The sequence below is a fragment of the Lissotriton helveticus genome, chromosome 9 (assembly GCF_964261635.1).
Source record: "Lissotriton helveticus chromosome 9, aLisHel1.1, whole genome shotgun sequence".
In the NCBI taxonomy this organism is placed as follows: domain Eukaryota; kingdom Metazoa; phylum Chordata; class Amphibia; order Caudata; family Salamandridae; genus Lissotriton; species Lissotriton helveticus.
Window position 1 is genome coordinate 445,355,821 of NC_136070.1, and position 20,390 is coordinate 445,376,210.

A 20,390-nucleotide genomic window follows, 5' to 3' on the forward strand; every position below is an offset into this window, starting at 1 on the left:
GTCGGCGGTTCAGGATGACACAGCTGTTGGTGATGCAGTGCTGCAGCATCTTCTTCACTAAGGTTGGATAACTTATAGTCTTTTTATTCTTCTTTAAAGTTTAAATATTTATAATGCTGTCCTATCAGTCATGTTTTTGAAGGTTTTGATGCATATGTTCTGTTAACAAGTTTTGTACTCTATTACCTTCCTGGTTGAGTGGGGATAGATATATGTTTTTCTTTGTCTCCCACCTTCCTCTATCGACAGACATGATGTTACTGCTTGCTATTCTGATTCAGGCATGTGAATCTATGAAAGATACCCTAATACTGGATAAGAAAACGAATTACTTACCTGTAACTACGGTTATCCAGTATTGGTATCTTTCATAGATTCACATGCACCCACCCTCCTCCCCGGTAGGGCAGTTCTTTCTATGGATACTCATTCTCACTTGTGCTGGGAAAATCTGAGGAGAACTGCCTGAGCTGGGAAGGTTCTAGAGGGTGAGGACAGCTGATTGGCTAAGGCTGCTATTTCATGTCTTTTTACATAATGATGTAGATAGGCTGCTAAGTTTTGAGGCCTAGTTAGGCCTTTGGGCTTTTCCAGCCTACTACAAGAAATTTTTAGGCACTGCTATTATATATATAATTTACCGTGGGACTCCCACCTCGACGACGGGGAATGATTCAGGCATGTGAATCTATGAAAGATACCAATACTGGATAACCGTAGTTACAGGTAAGTAACTCGTTTTCTTATGGAGCCTGAAAGAAAAGATGCTGCAAGCGACCAGGAGGAAGATGTCCGGAGCGATCCACGGGTGGATCGAGGAAGATGAAGACCTGAAAGCAGAGGGGACAATGTTCAAAGTCACTAGTTAGTGACCGGTGTGGAAACAAGGAAGGAACCAGATGTCGTCGTCGCGATCAGGTGAAGAGTGGACGCTTGTCTCTGCAGCCACGTGGACAAGGAGGTGTCTTCGACGACCAGGATGGAGGCATGAGCTGTCCCACCCAGGCTCTCGCTGTCGGCGGTGTCGGATCCGGATTTGGAGCCAACAGGCCTTGGCAAAGGCAACCAACGCGGTGAGTGGAAACAGCGTCTGGAGTGGACCAGGAGGGTCCAGGGTGCTCCTCTTTTGGAAGGGAGCAAGGGCCAGTCTGGAGCAACCAGACCAGCGGTGTAGTTTTCAAAGATCGTCGCCTAGGAGGTCACTAGCCAGCCGGCAAGTGACCAGACAACGCGTCGAGCAGCCATCAAGCAAAAGGGCCCCACGCAGATCTCGTGGATGCTGGAGGGATGGTCTGTGGTGCAGGAGCTGCTCGGGGCTGGGGCTTCTTAATCCCCAAAGCACTTTGTCGAAGTTACCTCAGAAGTCGTGCTGGAAGCGAAGTGCAGTTTCTCCAAGATGGCCGTTCCCACGTGTCTCGTCGCTTGCACGGATCTCAGCTGTGCTGCAGATGTGAGTTGAGGTCGGAGAGGTCTGGGAATCCGGGTCTCGTCGGGCTCTGAAGTCTGGATCCTCGAGGGAAGACGACAAAGTGAAGCCGCTGGACGCTTGATGGTGCCTGCTGGTGCAGGGTGGACACTCCTTGCCCACAAGGGAGATTTCTTCAGTCTTCTGTGGAGCAGAATGTCGAAGTCCAGAGTTTCTTGTAGAGTTTCAAATCAGGATGAATCTAATTTGGAATGGGACCAGCTCCTACCTTTATTCTCCTAAAGGGGGCTGCACTAGTGACTAGGTCCCTCCCCTGGGTGGGACCAGGAAGGGGGGTGGTTACACCCCCTATACTTTGTCCGGTTTCGCACCAGAGCTGGGGCTGGAGTGCCCCAGCAACTGGTTTGAACCGGTGTATGCACAGGGCACCTTGTGTGCCCCAGGCATTTCTCATTCCTTTCAGGCCTCCCTACCTCAATACACAAAATCCTGTCTGGGGTGGTGCTAGCATCTCCCAAGGCAGGAAACCCTTTGTCCAGGCCTCCCTCGCTGGAAGGACTCCCAGCAGCAGGAGGTCAGACTTGTGTCTGTGGTGGCAGCATCCATTTTGTGATGCTGAGGCTCGGGTTAACTTTAACCGGGGTTCACAGTTACATACATGTCGTGTCCCTCTAGAAGGGTGGAATGCTACCCCAGTCGCCAGAATTGGCGAGGGGGTAGTATTCCAATACGTATGACACCTTACTCGACATGTTTTGATAATGTTATGCCAGAGTTAGCATTCAACCGCGAGGATTATAATGCACTTAAGAGTATATGGTATAGCGTTATCATGGAACAGCTATAAGGACTTGGTTCCGCAAGCTGCAGACAGGCTCAGCTCATGCTAGAGCACCATCTCACATAATTCCAAGCACTCTGCCTTCAGGATTGATAAGGCCTGCCATAGGAGTGACTGATAGGAATATATGTGTCCATTTTGGGGTTAGATATCGGTATACCATATCTACAGCAAAGGGTGATTACACCACCTTGCCCCAGCTATCTTACCAGCCAGTTGTGTCTGTTTAGATGGCCAGCCAGGGGTGGCATAATACATGCTTCAGCCCCTGGTAGGCCCTGGGTACACCTATGCCCTGGGTACCTAAGGTACACTGTACAGGGACTGATAAGGTGGCCCAGTACCAATTGGTAAATGCACCTAAAGTACATGGATATCAATTTAGAGAGAGAACAGCTAGGCTGTGGGTCGGATTAGCAGGCCCACAGCCAGGGAAAGTCGTAAACCAGTGAAGCAAAAAGCTAAAATCTGGGGTGACCATAGGATTGCAGACCCTACACTCCTACATACAGAGACTTAAACACTATCACTAACGGTTGCCTCGACTCAGTGCACAGTGCCTCACCGTAGGTGGACACTATATAAGGAGCCAGCCTCTTACATCTGTTCTTACAGCTTCTTATTGCCACTTGATTTTTGCTACCTGAATACTTACTCTGTGGTGGGTAGTCTGTATCTGTTGGATGGCTTACTATGTGGTGCACACTTAAAGGAGTGATGCATCTTGCACTAATGCAGTCAACCCTTATGGTGATTTTAGTTTTCTTTGATAACCTTAGGCTCTCAGAGTAGTAGCTGCGTAAAGCACCCTTCAGGGCTATCTTTATGGAATGTAAAGCAGCTTATTTTACCATATTTAAACAATAGTGTAGATTAGATGAAATAGACCCACAGAGTTTATAAAAAATAAGTCTACTTATTACACAGTACAATCACTATCACATTGGTTTATCTCGCAGCCAAAGATATCAAAATACACTTGGAAATACTTCAAAGAAATCAGGAAGTAGAACAAATATACACTGGTCTCCAGAGGGAGACCAAACCATATACTAAAGAAGTGGAATGCGAACTGCAAGGAACAACAGAACTTAGACCAAATGAGTCATAGGAGCTAGGAGAACCAGGAACCACCAAGGTAAGTATCCAGGAACCCCACAAAGGCTGTGTGAAGAGTGGAAACACAGCCGCATGCCCAATGGAAATCTATGGAGAAGTCACTGTTGCATTTTTAAAGAAAAATAACCATTTCCAGAGGAACCCGAAGAAACCCTTTGGAGGACGGAAGGTTGGACAGCCACCCCACCCATGGAAGCCACATGGAAAAGTGTTAACCCCACCAGGGAAGCCAGGTGCATGGGGTAAAGTGACGTGAGAACCTCCCGTAGATAACAATGGAAGACTTGAAAGGAACGACCTTTGGAGAAGTCTCTAAAAAGTCAGATGAAATCTTGAGATGAATTCTTAAAGAGTGAGAACCTGCAAGCAGAGTGGACATAGTCTATGCCACTCAGAGGTGACCAGGAGGCACGAAAGCACAATGCTTACCCTTGGCAGGGAGCCCAGAAGAGTTGACGAGGACCTTGTTGTGCCAGCTGTGGGGACCAGGCGATGCAGATGACGATCAGGAGCCGTACACGAGCTGTCCCACTTCGAGGTCTGTGTCCGGCGGGTGCACCAACAAGCCTTGGTAGCCACAACAGACTTGGAAGACGACAAGATGCAATTGTTGGGACCAGCAATTCCAAGGTTCTCACCAAGTCCAGAAAAGCCAGAGTAGGATCCGAGCAAGCAGTGGAGCCCACTGAAGCAGAAGAGGACTCTTGAGCGGCCCCATAGGCCGAAGGCACAGAAGTCCCATGAGGACCTTGTGCAGCTCACCAAAGGAGGAGGCCCATGGTGCAAGGGATGCAGTGAGAACGCTGATCTTCACGGAATGAGGTGCTGGAAGCTGCAGCTTGTTGTAGCCAAAAGATCTCTTGAGTGCAGAGCTAACAAGCCTCGGCGACGGCAAGTTGACACGGTGCACAGGGTTTTTATCCCAGCGGCTTGGACAAGGGACACTGTCCTCCAAATTGCAGGTAAGACAGGTCAGGCCTCTGGAGAGCCACAGAACCACCACCTGTATTGCTGAGCCTCCGAAAGGAGCAGCAGACCGGTCAGGTTTGTTGCGGCGCCTGAAGATGCAGAGGAGTGACCCCTTCACTCCTAGGTAGATTGCTTTGGATGTCCTTGATGCCCACAGAACCTCTGGAGAATCTGAGCGAGCTATAAGAAGACTTGCAGAACAGCGATACCAGAAGCACCAGGAGTCTTCCTTGATGCAATCTCTGTTTGAGGCGAAGTCCAAGTGTCCAGACGGTCAAAGAGTGTCTTGGTTGGTTTCAGAGGTGATTCTTGACCCGCCCACGGGAAAGCCCTTAAATACCCAAGCAAAGGGTTAGAACGATTCGAGGAGGGGCTTGGCAGAGGGGAGGATCTGTCCTTTGTCCAGTTTCGTGCCAGAACCAAGGGTTTCTGAACTGGCTCAAACCGGTGTATGCAAGAAGAACACCAGATGTGCCCTCTAATGTAGTCTGTAATGCCCTCCAACCCAATAAACTAAGTCCTGTCTGGAAGGTGGTCACACCTCCCTGTGACAGGAAACCTATTGTTCTACCTTCCCCTGGCCTCCTCGAGCTCAGCTCAGCAGCAGGAGGGCGGAACAGTGTTTCTGGTTGGCAGCAGCCCTAGCTCGTTGGCAGACCCTGAAAGGCTGTAACTGAGAGTACAGGGTTCTCCTGTAATGGTCCCCCAGTACATGGGATCATACCTCCAACACCAGAATCGATTCTAACATGTTTGATACCAAACAGGACCAGGTTCGGCGTAGCCATTATTTAGTTAAACATCTCGTAATGACTGATGTCCACTATATGTAGTAAATATATATGTAGTAAAATGGCTGATCGCACTTAGAAATACTGTTGATTCGACTCTGGGGTTTGTATGGGTGTCCTGCTTATACAAGAGCACACTCACACTTATAACCAAGCACTCTGCCCTCAAGACTGAAATGTCTTCGATAGAGGTTTAACTTTCATGAGAGGTGCAAGCACCTACTCATACAGGCTGTAATGGCAGGCCTGTAGTCAGAGTTTAAGACAACTCATATGGGTGGCACAATACATGCTGCAGCTCATGGGAGACCCATGGTATACCTATGCCTTGGTTACTTTAGTTCCAAATGCTAGGGGCTTATATTGGTACACCAGTAGCCAATTGTGGATCTACAAAAGTACTTACCAAAGCCATTTTTGCGATAGCGCAGATGCTGGGGTCCTGGTTAGAAGGATCCCAGCAAACTACAGTCAAACCATACTGACACCTGGCAAAAAGTGTGAGTAACCATGACAGCAGTTCCTACTTTCTGACATCGAAACGCAAGGACGTGAGACTAGCCTTGCCCAGTTGAATCTTTTTCTAAGTGGAAATATCTGGAAAGTCCATCTGCATAGGCATGGTTACTCCCAGGTCTACGTTCCACTGAAAAGTGCATCCCCTGTAGGGTAATGGATCACCTCAAAGGTTTGGGATTTTCACCCTTTATCTGGTTAAGCCATAAGAGGGTCGTATGGTCCTCAACTTCTTCAGGGCCCAGACCACAGCGAAAGCCTTCTTCTCAATAGCTAACAAACACTTCTCTCTGGGGGTCAACCTTTTGCTGTTAAAAGCTAGTGGCTGATCCTGGCCCTCTGCATTATGTTGTGACAACACTGCACCTATCCATATCTCAGAAGAATCTGTCTGGACAGTGAATAGTTTGGAGTAGTTAGGAGTTTCCAGAATTCGTGCAGAGCAAATGGCTTGCTTCAGGTCATCAAATGCCTTCTGACAGCTAACTGTCCACTGAACCTTCTTAGGCATTTTCTTGGAGGTGAGATCATTAAGGAGAGTGACTATGGATCCATAACACGTAACGCATTTTCTGTAGTACTGTCACGCCCAAGAAAGCTCTGACCTGAGTCTGGGTACTGGGAGCAATCCAGTCCATGATGGTCTGAATTTTGCTCTCCAATGGTTAAACTTGGCCTCCACCTGCAAGGTGGCCCAAGTACACAAACTTGCTCTGCCAGATCTGTCTGTCTTAATAATGAGGCCTGTCTTTAGTAGGGCCTCAAGTACATTTCTGGGGCAGACCAGGTGATCCTTAAAGGTTGAGCTAATGACCACTATATCATCTAGATAGGATGCACTATAGGCTTCCAGACCTGTTAGGACTTTATTCACCAGACTCTGAAATGTGGCAGGTGTGTTTTTCAAACCAAAGGGCATCAAAATAAATTGATAATGCCCACTGGGAGTTGAAATTGCTGTTTTTGGTTTGGCATCCTCCTAGAGTCTGATTTGCCAATAACCAGCAGTCAGATCAAATGTACTGTGGTATTTGGCAGAGGCCAAAGTATCAATCAGTTGACTGGGGGTGAGTGTTTGATTTGCTCAAACGCTCCGTCCATCATCCCCTTTTGTATCGCTTTGGTCGCCCTAAGTGTGGCAGGGTATGCTCAGACGTGAGTCCCTTGCTCACTTGGCCACTGGATTCAAGATAGCCTGGCTGATGAGGATTATGAATCCGAAACCGGTCCCAGGATGCTTGTTTCCGGTCCAGGGAAGACATGGCTTGGCAGTTCGGGCTGGACTGTTCCCATGAGGCACAGGGTCAGACTGATTTGCATATGGCCATGTCTGAACTGGGGTGGCTGAGTGGGCTAAAGAATGGTGATGGATTAAACCCAGATCAGTTGACTGGGGGTGAGTGTTTGATTTGCTCAAACGCTCCGTCCATCATCCCCTTTTGTATCGCTTTGTTCGCCCTAAGTGTGGCAGGGTATGCTCAGACGTGAGTCCCTTGCTCACTTGGCCACTGGATTCAAGATAGCCTGGCTGAAGAGGATTATGAATCCGAAACCGGTCCCAGGATGCTTGTTTCCGGTCCAGGGAAGACATGGCTTGGCAGTTCGGGCTAGACTGTTCCCATGAGGCACAGGGTCAGACTGATTTGCATATGGCCATGTCTAAACTGGGGTGGCTGAGTGGGCTAAAGAATGGTGATGGATTAAACCCAGATCAGTTGACTGGGGGTGAGTGTTTGATTTGCTCAAACGCTCCGTCCATCATCCCCTTTTGTATCGCTTTGTTCGCCCTAAGTGTGGCAGGGTATGCTCAGACGTGAGTCCCTTGCTCACTTGGCCACTGGATACAAGATAACCTGGCTGATGAGAATTATGAATCCGAAACCGGTCCCAGGATGCTTGTTTTCGGTCCAGGGAAGACCTGGCTTGGCAGTTCGGGCTGGACTGTTCCCATGAGGCACAGGGTCAGACTGATTTGTATATGGCCATGTCTGAACTGGGGTGGCTGAGTGGGCTAAAGAATTGTGATGGATTAAACCCAGATCAGTTGACTGGGGGTGAGTGTTTGATTTGCTCAAACGCTCTGTCCATCATCCCCTTTTGTATCGCTTTGTTCGCCCTAAGTGTGGCAGGGTATGCTCAGACGTGAGTCCCTTGCTCACTTGGCCACTGGATTCAAGATAGCCTGGCTGATGAGGATTATGAATCCGAAACCGGTCCCAGGATGCTTGTTTCCGGTCCAGGGAAGACATGGCTTGGCAGTTCGGGCTGGACTGTTCCCATGAGGCACAGGGTCAGACTGATTTGCATAAGGCAATGCCTGCACTGGGGTGGCTGAGTGGGCTAAAGAATGGTGATGGATTAAACCCAGATCAGTTGACTGGGGGTGAGTGTTTGATTTGCTCAAACGCCCAGTCCATCATCCCCTTTTGTATCGCTTGGAATTGGATGGGCACCAGTCCTAGTGACTGCATTGAGGTCTCAGGAGTCACCACAAAACCTCATCTCTCTCTTACCATCTTGGATGTGAGGTTTTGGCGTAAGGGCTATCTGAAGTCTCAGTGACCCCCAATTCCAGCATATTTTGGACCTCTGTCCTGATGCAATTTCTGACATGGCCAGGCTGTCTGAGAAGTTTACTTTTCACAGGCAGGTTGTCACCATTGTCCAATTCGTTGGTACACCAGGTGGTCTGACTGGGTGTCAAAGAAAAGAGACCTGGAAACTGACTGAGAACTTGTCTGCAATGAGTTTTTTGTTGATCAGTGAGGCTATCGGCCAAGAGTACTCCTTCAACTGATCCATCAAAAGGGTTGTGAGAGAGATCATGGAGAGGGTCACTCATCCTTCTGTCTCTCGTCAAGCTCAACTCAGCCCTGTCAACAAAAGGTTTTAGGCAGTTCATTGTGGGGACTTCTAGGGGTACCTAGGTCAACTAAGTAAGTTACCTCACCTTTCTTTTCCAGTATGGTGTGGGGGCCACTCCACTTGTCTTGGAGAGCTGCTGGGGCCACGGGCTCCAACACCTGCACTTGCTGCCCTGGCTAGTACACAATCAGTACAGTCTTTTGGTCATGCCAAGCTTTCTGAAGCTTCTGACAGGCCTTAAGGTTTTTACTGTCCTTTTTCCTGTACTCGGGCATGCTAGAACGCAGGCCCAGTACATAGTCTACTATGTCCTGTTTAGGAGGTTTGAGAGGTTTTGTCCACCCTTCTTTAACTAGACATAATGGACCCTGTAGTGATTGAGCCATTGTTATGGATAATTGGCTCGATTATGACCATTGCCCGCTACCATCGCAGTATATTTTGCTCTAATATAGTGCTGTGCAGGCCCGCATAATATAGATTAGCTGTAAATAGGACTTGATAATGTTCTTTCTGTGTCTGACTATATCTTGCTTAAAGGCAGGGCTTACCTATTGGCTTTGGCATACTCTAATGCCATCTAGCATACTAATTTGGGCTCTTTGCGGGAATAGTGGTCTATGCTTGAGCGACTCCATTTTCTAAACTGTCGCCATCTTCTAAGCCTTTCTGGGTGAGGAGTCATGTTTTACTTCTCACTTGTTTTCCGCACTTAGTATACTAATAGGAGCCGGTTTGAGGTTCCGTGAATCCTGAACCCGTATAATAAAGGTCATGGTTTCGCTACGAATTTGGTATGCGTGAACCGTAACCAGTTAGTACGGCAAGTATGAGTGTTTTCGTCACGTTACACCAATGGATTCACTACGAATTTAGGGATTCGTTCTGAACCCTTGGGTTCCATTTTGTGTATGGCAGCCATTTTGTGGTTGCCCTCACATAGGCCGATGACTACGGCCGAACAAGTCTTTAGCACACGTACACTTTAGCTGACTTCTGAATGACCTGAGCAAACTGACCCTCTTGCCTGAAGCCAAACTTGTTAGGCCAGTTCCTTTCCCAGTAGCTGATCAAGATTGAGGATCAAGGCACAGGACATCATAAACCTTTATTGCACACAAATATGTCTTATCTTACTCACACCTGCCTCTGCTCCTTTCTTTATGGTCTGTTTACGATGGGGATGTGCCCGTTTTTATTATGGGTTCGTTCGACCTGTCTGATGAAGAATGTTGGGTTTGACTAATGATCGATCATGGGCTGGGCAACTGAAAAGTGGGTTTTACCGTCATGCGATACCTCTGATCTGGATGCATGTGATTGGACAGTTTGTAAATGTAAAGTCTTTGTCTGGAATGTGATTTTTGGCATAAAAAGGATGGCTTGCTTTGTAAAATTGAGCAGTCTCCTGAGAACTCATACCGTGTTGACTTCTAGGACTTCTGTTACTGGCTGCAGCCAATAAATTTGATCTTTGACGTCACCAAGAAGATTCCGTGTCTCTGTGTTTGAAGACAGGTGATACCCGAAGACTTTGGGCGTGCCCCTGGCGCCGCCGGGTCTTAAATAACCCGGTTCTTCATTTGGCGCCCAACGTGGGGCGACTTCAGCGGTACCGGTCCAAGCCTGACGATCGTGAGGAGCTTCGTGTGAAAATTCTGGAGGAAGGCCTGCCACTTCATTGACCCCTGTATGTCATCGTGGTCCGAAAGTCTTTGCTGCGATGTTTCCCGCTTTCCGACGGCTACAAAGGCCTGCTGCCCTGACTGTCGCCCTGTCTTGGAGCCTTTGATGATTTGTAGAGCGAGACGATAGACGGGTCTTCTGGCGACGTCATCGATACTTCAGTTAAGTATGAGTGGAGCGTCTCCCAGTCCTTAGTTTTTGGTTATCCCTTGGGATCTTTGATTTGGAACTTGCAAGCTCCAAAGCCGAGGGACTTGTGTATTCACGAGACTATCGTATTCGATACTCCCTTGAAGTTTGAAGCTAGACTAGTGAGCGAAGATGCCTGGTCTTAGCAGACTTGGAAGGATATTTTGTTGTGGTGATAATAGTGATTCCCGATTGGAGGACTCGTGTCCGGTCCCTCCGATTGGAACTCCGACCTATGAGCTCTATGTGAAACATGGCGTGGGCCCCATAACGTATAATGAAGTGTGGATTCGTCACACTAGAAAGGATGGTGTCCTCAAATGGCCCCAATATGGTAGTTTTGACACGGAAGTTTTAGATAATCTAGAGGTTAGACTTTTTAAGAAGAAAGCCCGGCCGGCGATGTTTGACTCTTTTCGCCTATGGCGAAAGGAAGCCAAACAGAAAGAAATTAAATTAGTGAAGAGGAATAAAAGAGAAAAGGGTATCTCGATAATGCAAGCTGCTATACAGTTTAAAGAAAATAGCGATTGATAAATGCTATCCAGTTTTGCCGCCTCTTCAGCAAGATGCGATGAAGGACCTTGTGAAAGATCCTTTGATGTCACATTTGTTGACTTCACCACTCCCTTATGCCCAGAGTGCTACAGCACCTCCGCAACCTTTAGTTGCGCAACCTCCGGTTGCTTTGCCTCTTGCTATTGCACAGCCGCCAGCTCCTCTTCAGTTGGCTCCTACTCCTCTGGTGCAGCCTTCTCAAGGGCCGCCGACTTTGCTACCTGCTCCGTCCTTGATTTCTACGACTTTTCCGCCTGTTCTCGCTGCCTCTTCTGCTACTGCTCCTACATTAGCTTCTTCTCAGTCCGCTTTATCTCCTGTCCTGTCAACTTCTTCTGTTCGACAGAGAATGACGAATACTGTTACTAGTCTTTTGTCTCCTTTCTTTGGGTCATTGAGCACGACCCCCGTTTCAGAGCGTAAGCAATTGCGTAGCCAAATACCTGGTCCCACGGAGAGGACGGTATTAGATCATTTAGCGCGTAAATGGGTTACTGATGCTACAAGATATGATTTAGAGTCTGTTATGGTTGTCTTCCGCCAATGGGAAGCACCGAAGCAGAGATATGTTTTTGACAAAATGTGTGTTTTCCTTTGTGAAGAATGGGAAGATGGTGATCTGGGACAAATTCCGCCTGAGTTGTTCCGTGTACAGTCCGAATTTGCGAAAGGCTTGATTGTGGGTCTCGATGTTGAAAGAGCGGTAGCGACACTGCTTTCGTTCAGGAGTGAGTCTCCTTCTCGGTCGTTGTTTGAGCCTGACCTTTCTGTTAGGAGGAAAGTGAGACAGTATCCCATGAGAGAAGTTCCTCCTGTATGGAAGGAAGTAGTTCAGGCTGATGTCGCTAATCACATTGATGCCGTACCGGCTCATTTTCAACGTGTTTGGGTGCATGTTCCGTGGAAACGAGCTGAAGTTTTGGCTCTTAAGAAGACTTTGCCTGACCCCCGTAAAAATCCTGCAGGATAATATAAGGAATTATCACAGACCGCAGACTCATGTGTTATGAATCTAGCTGATATAGACATGTTGTTTGGAAATGTGGTCCCACAACCTTTATGGGGATTGATTCGTCATACTGATCATGCGCCGGAGTTAGGTGATACATGGGTTAATATTGGTGCTGCGGATGGCCGACAAGTTGGTGGTGCTAAACCAGAGCCTTTAGTTGCAGACCTTCCTGGTAGAATCATTACTTACATGAAGACTTTAAAACCTGCTATGCGAGTAAATTGGGACAAATTGTCTGCGTGTAAGCAGAAGAAGGATGAAAATGTATCTGATTTCTTCACTAGGTTTGAAGAAACGTTCATTGACCATAGTAGTCAAGACATGAGTACTGAGGGTGGTCAACGGTTGTTTGTTGATAAGTTTGTGCATAATTTACTTCCCGAGTTATGTACCAAGTTAAAGGATTCAGAGAGTTCTTGGGCTGTTTCCTCGTCAGCACAGATATTGGCTACTGCACAATACTACGAAAATAGGGATAAGGATGAGAAGGATAGAGCAGACAAGAAGACTAAAGATTTGAAGACGAAGGTTCTTTTACAGCAAGCGTACCCTCCTCGTAATAACCAACGTGATTATCAGCAACCTCAGCAGTTTCAGCGGAACTCGCAAAGGTTCGAGCCTTCTCAACCGCGTTTTCCTGTAGGCCCTAATCAATGTGCATATTGCAAAGAAGAGGGTCATTTTAAAAATAGTTGCCCTGTTTTGTTACAGCGTATGAATGATGTTTCTGGTGCAAGAAGTCGGGGTGTTCCGCAAGCTTCTAGAGGTAGGGGACGTGGTGTGTTCCCCCAGAAAGCGCGTTCCTTTCCTCCACAAAATTCAATGAATTGTTTTGATCAGCAGAATAATGCGTCTGGTAGGACGACTCAATACTATGCTGACGACTACTGTGTCGAAGGTGAGAATATGGATGGTAATGATTGCTAGGACAGCCACGGACAAAGAGAGGGAGTCGTTTCAGTAGATCAGAGTGGACCTTATGTTGAAGTGATTACATCAGGTGTGTCAGAGCCTTTTCTGTTGGATACTGGTGCTGCGAAGAGTTCTATTATGCACTCTAGACTCCCTGGCGCACCTTTGTCTGGCTTAACGAATGTTTCAGTAGGTTTTTCTGGCGCCCCAGTTAGAAACCCGATTTCTAGCCCTTTGTCTCTTTCTGTTGGACCTCGTGAATTCGAAGCACCCCTTATTCTGACGACAGGTTGTGGTGAGAACTTGTTGGGATTGGATCTGTTGAAAAGATTGTATGCGACATTGTATTGTTCTCCTTCGGGAGTGCAACTTACATTGGGTAAGAAAGTGGTCTCTCCGATGTATTTGTCGAAGGATCAACTTCCGACAGAATTGTCTTCTCTTCCTGATACTATTTGGGCTACTGGTCCTAATGATGTGGGTCTTTTGGAGATACCGCCATATGTTGTGACGCTGAAGGCGAACGTTAAAATGCCATGCATTCCCCAATATAGGATCTCTAGTGATGGTGAAAGAGCGTTGCTAGCGATTATCCATGATCTAATTGAGAAAGATGTGATTGAGGAAACGAGAGGTAATGTGTGCAATAGTCCTGTTTTGCCTGTCTTGAAACGCACTGACTCTTCTCAGCCACCCGTTTACAGGTTTGTGATCGATCTTAGAGAGGTTAACAAGATAGTCGTGCCACAATTTCCTGTTGTTCCAGATATCACTGCCTTATTTACCATGATTCCAGCTTCGGCCACTTGGTTTTCGGTGATTGATTTGAAGAATGCTTTCTTCAGCATCCCGATTGCCGAGGAGAGTAGGGATATATTTGGCTTCTCTTTAGGAGATCGAAGTTTCCGGTTCAAGCGCGCTCCTCAAGGCTATTGTGAGAGTCCGTCAATATATAGTCAGGCTTTGAAAACACAGCTTGATACGATTGTTTTACCTGATGGTGCTGCTCTTATTCAGTACGTCGACGATTTGTTAGTCGCTGCCGATACTGAGGAGATCTGTAAGGAAGCTCCTTTGTTGTTGTTGCGTCACTTGTCTGACTTTCATCATAAGGTATCTCTTTCGAAGTTACAGTATTGTCGACAATAAGTGACCTACTTAGGTCATCTCTTATCGAAGGAGGGAAGAAGACTGACCCCAGAACGAATTCAAGCAATTGCAAAAATGAGTGTGCCAATTACACAGAGAGAAGTGCGGGCTTTCTTGGGTATCACGTCATATTGCAGACAATGGATACCGAATTTTTCTCTGCTGGCCAAACCTCTGTTGGCATTGACTTGTAAAGATACACCGAATCCCCTCCCGTGGTCTGACGATTGTCAGAAAAGTTTTTCGGAATTACGTGATGCATTGTGTTCGGCTCCTGTGTTGGGTACTCCAGACTATAGCAAGCCTTTTACGTTGTATGTGCACAAGAGAGAGGGATGTGCGTTGTCAGTGTTGACACAATCTTTTGGGGACAAGCAACGTCCATGCGCGTATTTCTCGTCGACTTTGGACCCGGTAGCTAGAGCGTTGCCGAGTTGTTTGAGAGCCACAGCGGCAGCAGCTGTTTCTATTCGACAGTCTGCTGGTTTGGTGATGAATAATACGTTTATTGTTATGGTTCCACATGCAGTGGACACTTTGTTAAATAGGACTAAGACACAGCACTTAACTAGTGCTCGATTGTCAGGTTATGAGTTGACACTTTTAGCGAGTCGTGTGCACATAAAGAGATGCAATACGTTGAATCCAGCTACGTTGTTGCCGATTTCAGTAGAGACAGATGTTTCTGAACAGCATGATTGTTTTCTCAGGACAGAAGAGGAAACGAAAGGGAGAGTAGATCTTAGGGACACTCCTCTTGTGAAGTGTGATGGTACCTTATGGGTGGATGGTTCATGCTTCAAGCTTCCAAATGGTGATACGACTGCGGCATATGCTGTAACGACTTTGCATACAATTGTTGAAGCTGCACGTATCCCACATAATTCAGCTCAAGCAGCAGAGTTGATTGCACTTACGAGAGCGTATGTGTTATCGAAAGGAAAGAGAGCGACCATATATACCGACAGCCAGTACGCGTTTGGTGTGGCTCATAGTTTTGGACGCTTGTGGAAGGAACGTGGGTTCCTCACGTCCCATGGAACGAAGATTCAGAATGGTCAGTTGGTGAACGAGCTTCTTGAGTCACTTACCTTGCCGTTGCAAGTTGCGATTGTGAAATGCAGTGCACATAAGAAGGTTACCCGATGACGTTGGTTGCGGTAATGCGTTTGCCGATGAAGTTGCGAAAGATGTGGCGAGGGATGTGATGAGTCGAATGTATGTCTCAGGCCCTGCAAGATGGATTGGTGATGTTGGAATGTGTGAGGATACGATAGAAAGTGTGAAGTCTATCCAAGCTGAAGCTACAGAGAGAGAGTTGAGCGTATGGAGAGAGAGTACGGGTAAATTGGATGCGAATGGTTGTTGGGTTGAGTTGTCAGAGCATCAGCGATGGTTGTTACCCGATGCGTACGTGCTTGCAGTGGTTACGATGGCACATGAAATGGCTCATATCAGTGCGAAAGGGATTTGTAAGTTGTTGGCTCCAGTATGGCAAAATGCTGGAATTCCTAAGTGTGCAGAGAATGTGGTCAAGAATTGTATGGTTTGTCTGATGTACAATCCTGGTAAGGGAACTCCAACTCCAGCTGGTCATTTTGCGCCTCCGACGTATCCGTTTGAGGTTTTGCAATTAGATTTTATCCATATGGAGAGATGCAACAACCTGAAATACGTACTCATGGTTGTTTGTGCCTTTTCGAGATGGGTAGAAGCATATCCCCTAAAAGATAATACTGCCTTGTCCACAGCTAAAGCCCTTGTTAAGGAGTTTTTCCCTAGGTATGGTTTGCCGAGAATGGTCTGGAGTGACAATGGGAGTGAATTTGTGGGTCAAGTGATGAAGAGAGTGTGTGATGGTTTCATCCGACAAAAGTTCCACGCTGCAAATCACCCACAATCAGCTGGTCTAGTAGAGTGCTATAATGGCACTCTTAAGTTAAAAATTGCCAAGATACAGGCGAGCTCTGGTCTTAAATGGCCTGACGCGTTGCCATTAGCACTTTTATCAACTAGGATGACTGTACATTCTCGAGTGGGACTTAGTCCCTATGAAATAATTTTTGGTCGCCCGGCAAACATATGGGGAGTGCCGAGGCCGACGAAATTCAACGAGATTGAACACCCTGTATTGCTTGACTATCTGTATGATTTGACGGCTAAATTGCGTGTTTTACACCAACAGGCTCATGATACATTGCCTCAGGCTTCTGAAGATCCAGGACATGCCATCGATCCCGGCACCTGGGTACTGATCAAGAGTTTTCAGCGGACAAAGAACGATCAGCCTCGTTGGACTGGTTCCTACTTGGTGCTATTATCTACGCGATCTGCAGTGCAAGTGCAAGGAAAGAAGAACTGGATCCACGGCGTACATTGTAACAGGGTTCCTTTGCCTCTGCCGTACGACCGGTGGGTCCAGGAGGGTATCCCTGATTCAGAAACTGACACTGTGCCTCGTTTTCTGCCTTTTAGCGATGCACGTTTAATTGGGACAAGTTCTGAGCGTGAAAGCGACGATCTTCTGCAAGAAGCTGTGCCACCGTCAGTTCGATTGGACACTGCTGAGCCTGAACTTTTATTCCGCGACCAGACATTGCCTGATAAAGGCCGTTATAATTTGCGACCAAGAGTCATGGGACAAGTAAAATAAGAGATTTTCCTTTTTGCTATTTTTGAAATTCAGATCTCCCATCTGAGAAACTGTTTTGGCCGATTTTTGTTTTTCGAACCCCCATCCGGGTTCAGCTGTAAGGTCGCGGTGCAAAGACTTGGGAGTGCAAGCCGAAGACACAAGGTCGAGGTTCTGGTTAGTCCTAGGGCGTTCCCTGGACTGACAGACGCATTCCTTAGCACAGGAAGAACCACCCGCCGCGAACAGCACGGTTAGAGGATGGAGTTTTTCAAGATGGAGAGACCTGTTGAGGAAATGAGTTTTAAGAGCAAAATGTGTCGAATTATGAGTAGAAAGTGTTTTTTAATATTATGTCTTTTTATGTTACTTAGCTTGATGATGTTTTCAATGGGATATATTATATTCTCTTTTCAAGTGACGTTTGCACCCACTACACAACCCATACCTTCTTCTACTGTTTCTTCGCATTCTTTTCATCCTCTGCCTGAACATGAATCCATTAGAAGATTGGAATTCGTTAATAACTCCTTTGTTCAGCTTCTGCACCAACACCAACTAGTAGTGAACACGACTAACTGTTGGGTGTGTGGTCTTATGCCTCATACTACTGATAAAGGTATTCCTTACCTGGTCTTGCCATTCAGCTACAATGGTTCTGTGTGGGCATACAGAACGATGTTCATCTATGCTCGTGAAGTCTACCCCCTACGTTCTGTGAAGAACAATCCAAAGAATAGTGCTCTAGTTAAGGGTATAGTCGATATGATTAGAGGAGTTAGCTCCTATGAGACAATCCCGAGAGATGAGACACTAGCGTATATTGGATGGAACGTGACTGGATATGGAGTTAGTCTGAGTGAGAACCAGCGAGCGAAAAGATCCTCTCCGATTTGGATCGTACCCCATTAGGGTCATCTTTATCTGCAAGGTAATGGCAAGAATCCGAGAGCTCAGTTAGGGAAGAGTATCTGCACTGAGACGTATGTTTTTGCGTCCCAGACTTCCCCACCGTTTCTAGCAGCTAAGGGTACCTATTTTGTCTGTTACGATAGAGCGTAAACATGGTTGCCCCCTGATTTCTCTGGCACATGTTTTGTCTCGTTCCTGTTGCCTCCTACCTATACAGCTGCGGCAGATTACCACAAGACGAGAATTGTTAGAGGTGTCTTCAGTAAGGAAGATAATGCAGGACAAGAATTAGGAGATTTCTTGAAGAGTTTTCTGCCGTTTTGGGGACCGATGGTTAACAGCAGGAACATACGGCAATTGACGAGAGTGGTTGAGTCCACCGTAGTTGAAACTGCCGGTGCCCTTAGTAACTTGACTGCTGAGCTCCAGTCGGATCGTCTTATGACTCTCCAGAACAGAGTTGCGTTAGATGTCATACTTGCAGATAGAGGAGGGGTATGTAAACTGATTCAATCGAGCTGCTGTGTTTTCATTCCAGACAATGCTCCGACAGTATACCAGGCCATTTCCAAGTTACATAAGATCTCCGAATCTATACATGTGGATAAAGGAGATTGGTCGTTGATGGGATGGTTCTGGGAACTGTTATCCACCTTGGGGTGGAAGATTCTGATGATCATTGGGATGGCTTTAGCGATTCTTTTTCTGTTCTGTCTTTGTGTGCAGTGCGCTCCTGCTATATGTAGCCTCTGTGCTACTACATGTACAAGGAGCGCTGTCCCAAGAGAGGTACTAAGTAATAGGATTATGCTTCAGCAACATCTTGATGATTTGATGAATATAGACCTGGACTCAGATTGACGTGAGTGTAGGTTATTGCCTATGTAAGAACAAAAGGAGGGTCTAAGGTTCCGTGAATCCTGAACCCATTTCATAAAGGTCATGGTTTCGCTACGAATTTGGTATTAGCGAACCGTAACCAGTTAGTACGGCAAGTATGAGTGTTTTCGTCACGTTACACCGATGGATTCACTACGTATTTAGGGATCCCTTTCTGAACCCTTGGGTTCCATTTTGTGTATGGCAGCCATTTTGTGGTTGCCCTCACATAGGCCGATGACTACGGCCGAACGAGTCTTTAGCACACGTACACTTTAGCTGACTTCTGAATGACCTGAGCAAACTGACCCTCTTGCCTGAAGCCAAACTTGTTAGGCCAGTTCCTTTCCCAGTAGCTGATCAAGATTGAGGATCAAGGCACAGGACATCATAAACCTTTATTGCACACAAATATGTCTTATCTTACTCACACCTGTCTCTGCTCCTTTCTTTATGGTCTGTTTACGATGGGGATGTGCCCGTTTTTATTATGGGTTCGTTCGACCTGTCTGATGAAGAATGTTGGGTTTGACCAATGATCGATCATGGGCTGGGCAACTGAAAAGTGGGTTTTACCGTCATGCGATACCTCTGATCTGGATGCATGTGATTGGACAGTTTGTAATTGTAAAGTATTTGTCTGGAATGTGATTTTTGGCATAAAAAGGATGGCTTGCTTTGTAAAATTGAGCAGTCTCCTGAGAACTCATACCGTGTTGACTTCTAGGACTTCTGTTACTGGCTGCAGCCAATAAATTTGATCTTTGACGTCACCAAGAAGATTCCGTGTCTCTGTGTTTGAAGACAGGTGATACCCGAAGACTTTGGGCGTGCCCCTGGCGCCGCCGGGTCTTAAATAACCCGGTTCTTCAAGTTCTTGTCGGAGGAATGTACTCACTCTGCCTCGAAGTCATACCAGACGCCTAGCTAGCTGAAGCTGTGACCTTGGCGCGGAGTGGTACGGAATCTGATTGGAACAGGGGGTGAGGCTTGCTAGAAGCTTCGACCAACTGTCGTAATTTAGCAATGATTTGGTTAAGCATTAGCAGAAGACATCTTGTATTTAGAGACTATCTTGTCCGTTTACGGAATCCATTTTGTATTTGTCGGCCATTTTGTTTGCCATGTGCTCTGTCCTACCTTCCTGTTAACTGCTCTTGAAATCTGCCTAGAGACAAGATATATTTATCCTCTTCTGCTTTGCACATGCTCAGTTGAGCATGCAGCTGTCTCCACTTTGTAACTGTCAAGATGTGTCCACCAGAATTAGCTAACTGTCAGCCCTTCCCACTTGTTGCTAGCACACTCTCTGTATGACCTTATATGTATTTGAAACCAACACTCTGTGCCTTGTACCGCCTTCATTTCAGACCCTGTGTGGGTATAAAAGGACCAAGCTCCTTCTAGTCAGTGTGCTACCTCATACTATACCGAAGGGTGTTGTGTGAAGGTAGTTCCACCTCATGAGGTTTAATAAACTCTGTCTTTTCTATTCCATTTTCTGTGCCAACTTCTTATTATTGGTCTAAGGACTCTATGCAGAGAAGGGCGAATCCCTTGCACTAGTTGGCCTGGCTGAGGCTTGCTACCACAAATTGGCGCTTCCAACGTGGGACTCATCGGCGACTCGGATGCCCGAAGGATTGGTCCAGACGAAGGATTGGAATCCCGTTTTGGACGTGATCACTGCCGGAGGAGACTGGAGTCTTGGCATCCACAGCGTTTTCCCTTTTTTTCTGATCTGACCATCCAGGTGGCGCCGGTCCTCGACTGAGATCTCTTCTGTTGATTCGCCGTGCAGTGACCGGTGGGTCGATTTGAGAACTTGCCAGTAGGAATCTGGACACCATTTGATTGGTAAGAGCCGTTTTGCGGCACTTGCTGTAAGTTTGGCGCCTTGGATTGGTAAGGTAGTTTAGAAACGCTTACTGTGG